Here is a 13,095-nt window from a genome sequence, read left to right on the forward strand (position 1 = left end):
ATACATATAATTAACAATGGATTAAATGATAATTTGTGATAGTTAATTAAAAAGGGGTAGGAATTTTAAAACGTATATTTCGTCCTACTCCTTTTTAAAACAGGGTTAACTATGATTTGTTTATCTGTTTCTCTTTTTGTTGTCTTTTTTTATTATCTTTTGTATATGTCAAATGAACATATGTTTTTGTCTTTATACTTGGTCAAAAATAAAAAATCATTCATTCATTCATTCATTACAGCAGCTGTTGACACCCTGAGATGTGAAGCTGATGCAGGAGGATGTGTCATCATCGGTCCAAGGCTGGGTGAGTGTGAGGTGCAGAGCAGGTTGCTTCCAGAGGGGGGCACTGTTGCACCACTCGAGAATCAGTTATATTTGAAAGTCAAGATTGTATAGACCTATTTTGCTGTTTACAAACATACCGCATTCGAGCCAATCAGTAATACCAACAGAGTCACGTGACTAAGTCGCCTCGGACCTGCTGCGCCAGAAGAAGTACAACAGGGCTCTATGGAGAAACCATGACACTCCCCTGACTAAAAGTAGTTTGAAACGAAAACGGCTGGATGTCATTTTGCCAAATCAACATGGCTGTGTGAAGTGTGGGTCTTTCACCTTTTACACATCTAGCTTTGGCATGGATTGATTGTTTAGATCGCTAAAGGTGCGTTGCTCATGGGACGGGGTTGCACGCCGTGCAACCGGCTCTGTGAGCAGAAGCACGCGCACGCACATGCACGGATGCATAGGCGGCAGATGGGCTTAAGGCAGGGGTCAGGAACCTTTTTGACTGGGAGAGCCATAAAAGCCAAATATTTCTAAATATATTTCATTGAGAGCCATATAGTATTTTTAACGTATAATAAATTAAATATGTCTTACTTTTAATGCGACTTCTGGTGCTGCATGGTTTTGCTGATGGCCTTGTAATCTGGTTCATACGTGGTGAGATTGAGCTTCATGCAGGCGTTGAGGCTCCATCAGTTAAACATGAGCGTAGGTTGGTCTTAATGTTCCTCATATGCGAGAATGACTGCCCACATGCATATGTAGAGCCAAACATGGTCAATACGGCAATACTCACGCTGCATTGTGTGGTATGTCACAGGAAGCTCGTTCCAAGTTTTAAGAATCAGCTGGTCTTCAGGTTGAAGATTTTTAATTTCTGTCCACTTGTGTTCCCTCGCCAGCTCTGCTCGCTATATCTTCAGCTACAGATACTATTAGCTGTATCTTCAAAACTAATTTCTGTTTACTTTAAAATGACACAGTATTATTAAGAAATATCACAAGTATTAAATTTTTTTTTTTTTTTTTTTTTTTTTTTTTTTTTTTTTACTAAAAAATTTCTGGGAGCCATATGCTGTCACCAGAAGAGCCATATATGGCTCGCGAGCCATAGGCTCCCGACCCCTGGCTTAAGGTCTAGGTAGGCTGTAAAGGGAACGGCCCTTGCGCGCAGCGCGAGAAAAATGTGACCTTTTATTTTTGGTTTCACGCAAACTGTCCAGGTTCTGATTTCATATACACACACACACTACTAGGCTATACTACAGCGAGCCCCACTCATTTATATATAGTGCAAATTAAGTGTTCAAATGAAGGCATCCAATAATATATGAACCATTGTCTTACCTTAATGCAGATAAATGCGACGTTTCGTCTTGGTGAGAATTGAATCACAAGTTGCAATGAAGTGAACGTTTTTCGTAATTTAGATCTCATCATGCTTTGAAAACAATGTACATACAGTAGCTCTAAAAAGTTTCCACGATTTGATGAACTCGGACTCTCATCATGTCCTCTTAGAGCAAGCCCTTGTTTGCCAAGATAAAACAACATACAGCCTGGTGGAAGTAAACGGTACCCTATCCCCCCCCCTCACAGTGAGCTGTGGTGTTCCACAAGGAAGCATACTAGGACCGCTACTATTCCTAATTTATGCAAATGACATGTCGTCAGCTTGTGACTGCAACTTGTCTCTGCTGGTCTCTGACAAGAACAAGTTACAGGTTGAAAAAGCCCTCAGCTCGGAACTAGGCAAAATCTGCATATGGCTCGCCGACAACAAACTATCATTACACATGGGCAAAACAGAGTCCATTCTCTTCGGTTCAAATAACAAACTCAGCAAGACCGACGGCTTCTCGGTTACAGTGGGTGACAATATTATCACAAGGAAAGATGAAATTACCTACCTGGGTTCCATCCTAGAGGCTAATCTTTCCTGTGACAAAATGGCATCCAATGTAATAAAAAAAGTCAACCAACGAACGCGATTCTTGTACCGGATCTCCTCTCTGGTAAACAAGAATACCCTGAAGACTCTAGCAGGAGCACTCATTCAAGGGTACTACGACTATGCTTGCACCTCATGGTACCAAAGCACCTCAAAGGCACTAAAAAACAAATTACAAACATCTCAAAACAAGCTAGTCAGACTACTACTTGACCTGACTCCTAGAACCCACCTCACCCCTACCCACTTTGACAACCTAGGATGGCTTAGAGTAGACGACAGAGTACAGCAACTTGCAATGGGCCTGGTCTACAAGATACACTACGCGACCAAGGTACCCATGTACATGTCAAAATACTTCCCAAAGGTCAGTGAATACCACGATCACAACACCAGAGGGAGCTCCACAAATCATGTAAAACCCAGATTCGGCTCAAACAAGGGACTAAACACGTTTCGCAATTATGCCACATCAATGTGGAACGCCCTGCCTAAAGCTGTAAAGGAATGTGAATCACTACCCACCTTCAAAAACACTCTCAAAAAACACCTACGTGAGACTGCAATTCGAAACTGGCCCCTACAAATGTCCTAACCTAGTTGTACAGTAAATGACCAAGTAAGGCTTTGTCAATATTCCAATGTACAGTGTAAAATGTGTGTGTGTCCCCTACCCAACCCCCCCCCCCCCCCACCTCCAATGTACAGCCCTCACCCAACCCACCCAACCCCACCCCACCAACCTCCTCCAATGTACAGTTTCTACGCCAAATGTATATACACTCCTTTTCTGGACACTTTTGTATCACAAACAGTACTGTATTTGCAAATCTGATATGTCATAAATGTATAGATGTAGCAGTACTGTCTATCTGTATGTCATGTATGTCATATATGTTATGATGAATTGAAAATGGGGGACCCTGATGTAAACAAGACGAAAGTCTTTCTCTGGTCTGCATCCCCTTAACAATTGTATGTATTGAGATGTACTGTACTGTACCCATTCTGCAATCTGTTAATAAACTTTTCAATCAATCAATCAATCAGCCTCAGGTGATCGCTAGTTATGCCTCTCCTCGCTTCTCTACAAAGCGATCGGCGGGCTGAAATTCAGAACACAGATGTTTGCTTTACTCTGCCTGCGGGATCAGATTCAGGATGATCATGTGAATGATGTGATTGGCCACATTATTTAACCTGAGCCTATGCGTGATTGGTTACTGCCTGTATACCTGGAATGTTAAACGCTGCCACAGATTGACACCTTCGTCGTTGACACCTCGGCCAGCGAGCCGGCTGCAGCACAAGACACACTAGCCAGCAGCCTGCGCATATATATTATATACATTTCAAGATTCCGAGCATAATATTCTGGGTAGGCATAGCATCAATGTGGAACGCCCTACCCAAAGCTGTAAAGGAATGTGAATCACTACCCACTTTCAAAAACACTCTCAAAAAACACCTAAGGGAGACTGCAACTCGAAACTGGCCCCTGTAAATGTCCGAACACAACCCCCGCCAATGTACAGTAAATTACCAAGTATGGTCTTGTCAATAATCCAATGTACAGTGTTGTTTGTACAGTTGTACAGTGTCCCCCACCCACCCCTCCTACCCACCCCCCCCCCACCCACCCAACCACCTCCAATGTACAGTCCAATGTACAGTCCCATAATCCAATGTACAGTGTTGTTTGTACAGTTATACAGTGTCCCCCACCCACCCCTCCTACCCAACCCCCCCCCCCCACTCCTACCCAACACCCCCCCCCCCCCCCACTCCTACCCCCCCCCCCCCCCCCCCCCAACCACCTCCAATGTACAGTCCCACCCCCACCTACCCAATCCAATGTACAGTTTCTACGCCTAATGTATATACTCTTTTCTTTCTGGACTCTTTTTGTATCACAAATACAGTACTGTAATTGCAAATCTGGTATGTCATAAATGTATAGATGTAGCAGTACTGTCTATCTGTATGTCATGTATGTCATATATGTTACGATGAATTGGAAATGGGGGACCCTGGTGGAAACAAGACGAAAGTCTTTCTCTGGTCTGCATCCCCTTAACAATTGTATGTATTGAGCTGTACTGCACTGTACCCATTCTGCAATCTGTTAATAAAGTTTTCATTCATTCATTCATTCATTCATAGCCGCCCCTAGCCTTAATATACGCGCCGCCTATGCGTGCACGCGCCTGCACACAGGAATGCGCTGCACTCGACTGATGCGCCAACTCGCTAAGTACCCACCTGGCTACTTTGCATATCAATAGATCAGGTCGTCAGGTGTGTTCAAATACGTTCTCAGATACATTCAACAAAACTTGTGAATGAAATGTGTTACATTCCATTCGTAGAGGCAATTAGGCACTGTCTTTAGTCTGTGCGTACGCGAGGGAACATTTATGCGCATGCGTGGGAGTGTGCGCACACGCCCGGGAGCGTGCGTGCACGTGGCGTCATTCAAACACCGTGCAACCAGCTTTGAAATCACCAACGCAAGCCTGATCGCTAGCATGTCACAAATGCAAATATATTGTAGTCTGCCCCGTTGTTCTGACCAGGATTAGCTTCCTTTCTTCAGGATTAGCTTCCTTTCTTCTGGGTCTGTGCGCGCATAATTTGTCATAACGTTGTCTACTGGCATGTTTATCGTCAAGCAGCAGTGATACTCATACACAAAAGTATCACAAAGATTTTATATGTTACAACATTTTCCCCTCACAACATTAACTGATGGCGCCTTTTGATGTGGTCTTTACACATATTTTCATGGATCCTTATCACGTGACCTTTTTAATCCCATCAAGTGAGTGTCAAGTTACGAGAGGTGAAGTTAAGATGTACTGAATAAAGTTAAGATGTACTCTGTGTCTCACTAAGTTAAGATGTACTGTTTGTGTCTCACTGTAAGTTAAGATGTACTGAATAAAGTTAAGATGTACTGTCTGTCTCACTGTAAGTTAAGATGTACTGTCTGTCTCACTGTAAGTTAAGCTGTACTGTCTGTCTCACTGTAAGTTAAGCTGTACTGTGTCTCACTGTAAGTTAAATATGTCATACTCACTTTCATGGCTAAAGATAAAACCTAAAAACAAGAAAGTAGAAGTGAATATTTCCACAAATTACTCTAGAATCAAAGGTCTGGGCTTTTAATTCTACAAAAAAATATATATAATACAATAAATAAAATAAAGAACTCCACAATTACAGTAAATAGAGTAATTGTAATGATTTTTACTTCCCACCCTGAACCAGAGTACATGTGTGTAGTGATATGCAGTAGGTACCATATAGTGCCGGTGTGCAACCCGGACGATATATAAGAGTGCACCAGTATGTATGAGCGTCTCTATGTCAACCAAGTAAACTTGAGTCCAGTCTGCAACTCATTGTCTTCATTGTCTCGATAACACTTCATGGTGACAGCGGTAACAGTAGTGGATTGCCTACAAGCAGGACGGGAGATTGTCTGAGGATAATTCTGCATCGGCACGTAGGAAACCCGTCTCTGTCAGCGCTAACTCGGCACTAATGAAGCAATCTGACAGCTGACAACTGACAGCAGCAGTTCACACGCTGAAAGCGCAACCCGAATGAGAAGACGTCATGGCATCACATTTGCCAACAATGAATTGGGCCGACCCGGATCAGGGTGAGGCTATTTCATTGTTTAAACAAAACATTTCTTTTTACCTGGAAGATGAGGAAATAGTTGGCGATGATAAACAGGCACGAAAAATATGTCGTGGCATTGGAGATGAAGGACTGAAACGGCTGAATGCTAGTGGACTCAGTGAGGCTGACAAGAAAAAGCCAGCCAAACTATGGGAATTCTATGAAGGTCAGTTAAAATTGAATGTGAACTTTAGAATCCATAGGCTCCAAGTAATGCAATATAGACAAAAAACAGACGAAAGCATTGATGATTTTGTGACCAGAGCCAGAACATTAGCTAAAAAATGCCAGTTTATTGATGAAGAGCTCAATGAACGTTTAATGGAGCTGATCATTACCCCACGATGCTCTGAGGAATGACCTGTACAGCAAACCCAAAGGCCATCCTCTACAAGAGGTACTACAAGAGGGGCGGAAATATGAAGCCCTATCAGCAGGCAATGAACAGTTACACCAACTGGGTATGTCACATGGTGAGAAAATACATGCTGTGGACAGAGGGCGAATATGCCAAAACTGTGGCAGGAGCCATAAACCCTGTCAATGACCTGCATTCGACAATGAATGCTCTGCCTGTGGTACCAGAGGCCACTGGGCGAAGTGCTGCACGGAAAGCAGGCGGCAGGGACAACAACGCTGTTGTTATCATTATGGTCTTGGAGAGTGAATGTAAAACTAAATAAGGGGGAGGATTTGCACTTGGTGATGTGATTCAGTGGACTAAGTTCTGCTAAGGGAGGTTCGGCATTCTGGGAAAGTATATGGGGCGATGCTGCTAAACAGGGGGGATGTAGTGATATGCAGTAGGTACCATATAGTGCCGGAGTGCGACCCGGACGATATATAAGAGTGCACCAGTATGTATGAGCGTCTCTATGTCAACCAAGTAAACTTGAGTCCAGTCTGCAACTCATTCGTCTTCATTGTCTCGATAACACTTCACTGTCCATCTGTTTACCTCGAATTCAAAAACCATAGAGTGAATAATATTAAGTTCTATATACTTTGCTAACATTTAGTTCCTCATTAGGTCCAAGGTACTTTATTATTTATAAAAGTAAGGCGTTAAATGCTCCGCTCAATAGGAGTTCACTCCACCTGGAATATGACCTCTCCTGGATATACATCACTGGCATTGGGCTTAATATTGATAATTGAAAATGAAAGGTTATCCTATAACCTAGTTATATGAATACTGGCAGAGCGTCTCCCTCTTGCCATAATGAGATAACTCTTATCTCCTAGCACCTACTGTGCTCATGAACAAACAATTTGCACCCATGCATGTGACCAGGCCACGCCCCGGCATCCTCCTATAAGACGCCGGATAGGTCATACTCTACCTTCCTCTGGGAAAAAAGTTTCCAACATTGAAAGGGACCTCAGGGCGCCTAGAGCGAGACGCTCTGCCAGTATTATAGGATAACCTTTTGTTATATTATCATACTGTCATCGCGTCTCGCTCTTGCCATAATGAGATATGGGGCAGAGCAGACGCGTGACCGACAAGTGTACCCCCTGAGGGCCCGTAAGCCCTACTACCAGGGGGGAGGGGAGTCCCGTCCACCTGCCCGTCCTAGCGAAGGGCGAGAGGCAGTCAACTCCACCAAAGTGCGAAAAAAAGGGAACCAGAAACCCTTAAAAGCGCACAGTACAGGCAGGACCACGTGTGACACATCACCCTGTGGCACACACCCACACACCCCTGCTAACCCACCGACTGGCAGGACGCAGGGGAGGTCCCAGACCTCAGATCCGCCTGGGAGACAGAACCCCCAGTCATGTCCATGAGGTAAAACTTAACGAAGGGACCCGGGGAGGACCAGGAGGCCGCAGCACAGATGTCCTCCACCGAGGCCCCCCCTAACAAGGCGGCAGAGGCCGCCACTCCACGAGTGGAGTGCGCCCTGACACCCCCAGGGGGGACCTGTCCAGCCAACGTGTAGCAAAGGGCAATGCCCTCGCACAACCAATGTGACAGGCGCTGCTTGGACAGTGCCTTACCAGCGCGAGGGCCACCGTAACAAACAAATAGTTGATTGGCAGCCCTGGGATCCTGCGTCCGACTGAGGTAAACCCCCAAAGCACGGACAGGACACGACAGATGAAGGCTCGCCTCTAACCCACTAGCGTGAGGAGGCGGATGAAACGCCTGAATCACAATATCCCTGGAGCAAAAAGAGCTCCGGATATTCTTTGGCACGAAGACTGGATTAGGCCTCAGAGTCGCACCGCTATTGGCACGAATAGACAGGCACTCAGGCCGCACCGAGAGAGCACACAGCTCACCCACGCGCTTAGCGGAGGTGATGGCCAGCAGGAACGCAGTCTTGAAAGACAGCTGCTCCAACGGCGCCTGCTCAAGAGGCTCAAACGGGGCCTCCGACAACCGGCCGAGGACCAGTTGGAGGTCCCAACTCGGAGACAGAGAACGTTCCACCGGCTTGACACGCCGAGCGCCAAGCAGGAAACATTTCACAAGAGGGTGGCTGAACAATGTAACGCCCTCAAAACCCACATGACAAGAGGATAAAGCTGCGGCGTATACCCTCACCGTCGAGGCCGACAGTCTACCCAAAATAGACTGAAGGAAGGAAAGGACAGCGTCCAGGGGGCAGGACACCGGGTCCCAGCCCCCCACCTTACACCACTCTTGAAAAGTACGCCACTTACCCGCATAAACCGCGATAGTGGAGGGAGCATGCACGTTTCAGATGGTGTTGACCACAGAAGGGTCAAGACCCATCCCCTCCAGACTCACCCCCTCAGCAGCCAAACCATCAGTGGCTGTCCCAGAACAGGGAACAGCCACAGAGACCTGTGTGCCTGAGAGAGGGCCCGCGATGACCAAGGAACAGGCCACGGCGGGGCTACCAAGAGCTGGATCAGGACCGGGAACCACACAGCCGTGCCCCTGCTCAAAGTCCTGTGCTCCCGACGTATCCGCTCCAACAGCTGAGCTATCAGGTGTATGGGGGGGAACGCGTACAGAATCCCGGGCTGCCATGGATACATCGAGAAGGCATCCACCCCCAAGGGAGGATTGTCCCCCCGACTGACCGAGAACCATAAGGGGCACTGGTGAGACTGTCTGCTCGCAAACAGATCCACCGTGGCCTCCCCCGAACCGGTCCCAGACTTGCCTGACTATGTGCGGGGGGCCAGAGAATAGCCGAACGGCAGCCTCTGGTATTCGTACGCTACACCCTGAAAAAGGAAGGGAAGGAATTTGCTGTGAGGAGGGAAGATCGGGATGTGAAAGTATGCATCCAGGGCCGCCTCAGGGGGTGTGCGAGCAGTGCGGTCGCACAGGGCCTCGCGGGAAGGGGGGCCTCGCAAATTTTTTTTTTTTTTTTTTTTATTTAATTTCTTTTTATAATTTTTTTTTTTTGGTGAGTTTTTAATGCACTCTATTCTATTCCAGCCCTGGATCTCTCTCTCTCTCTCTCTCTCTCTCCAAACGGGCTGACTAGCTGTTGTAGTACTAGGAGCTAACGGTGTGTCGCCTGGTGTCAGCACCTGGTGCGAGGGAGGTGAGCTTGGTGTTTCATTATGAGAATATCTCCATGCTCAAGTCGGCTATAGTCCGCGAGGGACTTGTTGCCGGCACCGCTATGGTAAACACCACTCTGTAGTGGGACGTGTATTGCCTTCTTTTTCCCTGCTCTCTTCGTATGAGAAGAGGAAAACACAGCGGCTGTCTGAAGTGTTGGCCTGTATTGCTTTTCTCACGTTGTACAGTTTTTCAGTGGTAGCCGCATAGCTTGCTTCTGCGTTAGCTAATGGTTAGCGATAGCCGGGTTGAGCTAACTGTTAGCCAGTTAGCTGTTTAGCTACGACGTTAGCTGCTCGTTTTCGCTCGGCTGGGAACGTTAGCTTGATGCTATCAGTTAGCCTAGAGTTAGCTGTTAGCTTGTGCTACGACCATTGACATTAGCCGTGAGAATAGCAGGCCCTGGCACTCTGACTACGACATCATCTTTGACAGAAGATGTAGTCGGGCCTGCACCATGACAAGGCTCCGGCCATAGCTTCTTTTTGTCCCGCCAGCGAGAGGCCTTTCGTCAACGTGGAGACCTGTGTTGCGGCCTTTCACCCTGCGTTCCTTGGTGCAGGTAAGATGTCCATTGGACATTACCCCACTCTTCCTTCCTTCCCCTCCCGAATGTTTTGTTAATAGCGATGTTTTTTTCCAGGCAAAACATATGTTACTTCACAAATCTCACACCGGGCCTCGCATTTCTCCCAGGCGGCCCTGTATGCATCCTTCAGGTCTATGGAGGTGAACCAGTCTCCCACTCTGACGGAGCTTATCAGGTGTTTGACGGTCAACATCCTGAACCGCGTCGTCACAATCAGCCGATTGAACGCAGACAAATACAGAATAGGTCTGACACCTCCCGATTTCTTGGGCACCAGAAAATACCGGTAGTAAGCGGCACACATCGCGTCCTCCCTTGGGACCACGACGATGGCTTGCTTTGCTAACAGAGATTGGATCTCATCGGCCAGAGCTGTCACTGCTGCTGACCCTGACAAATACGCCTGAATACTTTCCACAACAAATTGGTGTTTCCGCGTCTCTGATTGGCCACACGCGTTTCTGGTCATGTGACATGTGCGCCAATCGTGGGACCGCAAGTTTTTGGATGGTTAAGCTTAGGCGCTCTTTCGAAGTTGGTTAAGGTTAGAGTTTGTCTTAGAGCATGGCGATAGAACGCCTGCCCTGATTCCAAACTCTAACCTTAACCAACTGCGAAAGAGTCGCCTAAGCTTAAAGGGGAACTCCAACATTTTGGGAAATTTGCTTATTTAACCACTTCCCTGGAGTTAGACAAGAAGATACATACCTTTTTTGTCTCTGTGCGTGCATTTTAGCTTTGGGAATAGACGCTCCGTTAGCATAGCTTAGCTTCATTACTGGAAGTGAGGCAGGACAGTAGCCTTACAGTGCCTTACAGTGTATTGCAAGGTCTGACATTGACCAAATTTGATATGCATGACCTTGGTGGGCTCTAGGTCAACTCCTGAAAAGGGGGTCAATGTCAGACCTTGCAATCAAAAGTTAGGGGGCGCACTGAAATTATGGCAAGGGTTATTAGCCCCCTAACTTTTGATTGCAAAGTCTGACATTGACCCCCTTTTCAGGAGTTGACCTAGAGCCCACCAAGGTCATGCATATCAAGTTTGGTCAATGTCAGACCTTGCAATACACTGTAAGGCACTGTAAGGCTACTGTCCTGCCTCACTTCCAGTGATGAAGCTAAGCTATGCTAACGGAGTGTCTATTCCCAAAGCTAAAATGCACGCACGGAGACAAAAAAGGTATGTATCTTCTTGTCTAACTCCAGGGAAGATGTTAAATAAGCTAATTTCCCAAAATGTTGGAGTTCCCCAATGATAAACTAGGCGTTAGGTAGTTTGCAGGCTGTTAGACCAGGAAATAGGCGCAGAACTTGCCATCCCACGATTGACATTGACATTAACATCAAACGCGGAAACACAAATTTGTTGTGGAAAGCATAGACGCGGCCCGGTCCCACCCGCTGTGTGTTGCCAACCCTGAACCCGCCAATCGCGCGAGCAGGGTGTCTTGGGATATCGGACCCTGACACTAGTAACGAGGCAATCGCACCCAAGGGGGGACCCCGACAGAAAGGGCCGGTTTTATACGGGGGAAGCTGACGTCACACTGGGTGACAAAAGCTCCCCCACTGAACACCTCCCCAGCATGGATTGCTGAGGAACTGTTCTACAGCTGGACATGCAAGGTGCGAGGTCCCCACACTGCCCGATAGGGTGGGTTCCTACTAGGGCTGACCCCTATTAGTCGATTAGTCGACTAATCGGTCGAAAGGAGCCGTAGTCGACTGCCAGCCTCTTAGTCGAATACAATATATATTTTTTTAAATATATATTTTTTATCATTATTTCCAAAAGAAAAGAGGCCTAGAAGCGTGGCTAACGCTAATGGCACGCATACCAGAGGCTAACTGCCTACGAAAACAGGCACAGAGGCACTGAAAGAGGATTTCACCCATATAATGAACACACGGACTAGACAAATATCAAGATGTATCCATCAGTGGACCAATTGCATGCTTTTGCAGACGACAAGAAGCCTTCAGTCGACTCCTTCAGACATTAAGCACCCCCCACAGCCCAAATGGAATAACATATATATTTTTTTTTTTATTCAAATATATTATATATATATATTTTTTAGTCAACCAATAGTCGACCATCCAAATCCTTAGTCGGGGACAGCCCTAGTTCCTACACACTGTAGCCCTGCAGTGATATTACTACCACCCAAATCATGCGCGCCTACCTGACCACTGCCGGTCTTCCGGCCGTGGGAGGCACTAACGTGATACCCGGCCTGGCGAGGGTGGGGTTGGGGGAACCCGCGCTGCGCCCCAAAAGGCCTCGAGCTCCCCCGCTGACAAACTTTGTTGTTGACAGACATAACACCAGGCTCACCAAACACAGACGCAGAACGTGTGGCGTGAGAGCCGCTTGACAGCACAACATTCTCACGGACAGACCCAGGCCTAGCCAGCAACTGGGTGTCAGCCCGTCCCCATGAGAAGCGAAACGTGGGGCCACTTGCGCTTCATTGAAGGAACGCGGCCCACAACCAAAGGAAACAAATCAGAGCCCTTATCCCGCTGGTGTTGGGGGGGGGAGTGACCGGAGAGCGAGCTAGAGCGAGGTTTTTTAGGGCATGCTCATCTAATGTAGCCGATCCCTCGGCCACCAAGGCTGTCTGCCTTGTGATCAACTGTTTTCGTTGTGTCCAGGGTACCTCAGGCGGGGGAAACATGGCCGCTGGTTGAGGGCCTCGCCACAGTCGTTGACGAGGCCGCGCTCTCACCTCTGGCTGCGAGGTGCGAGGCGTTGTGTGGGGCCCAGGTCAAATACCGCCCGTGCTTCCGCGGAAAGACCAAAGAGTCCCTCTGCGGAAAGGGGAGCCCTATGGAGGAGAAACCTTTTCTCCTCCTCAAGGGAAGACTGCTCCAACCAGAGATGCCTGTGAATAAGAGTTGACAGCATCCTGATCCTCCCTGCGGTTATAGCCTGTGACTGAGTTAAAAGTTCTATAACCCCAAAAACATGCGCAATGTTTTCGGCGTCGGCTGGCCCTACAGCCCCACTACCTG

This window comes from Notolepis coatsorum (assembly GCF_963971535.1).
Source record: "Notolepis coatsorum genome assembly, chromosome: 3".
NCBI lineage: Eukaryota > Metazoa > Chordata > Actinopteri > Aulopiformes > Paralepididae > Notolepis > Notolepis coatsorum.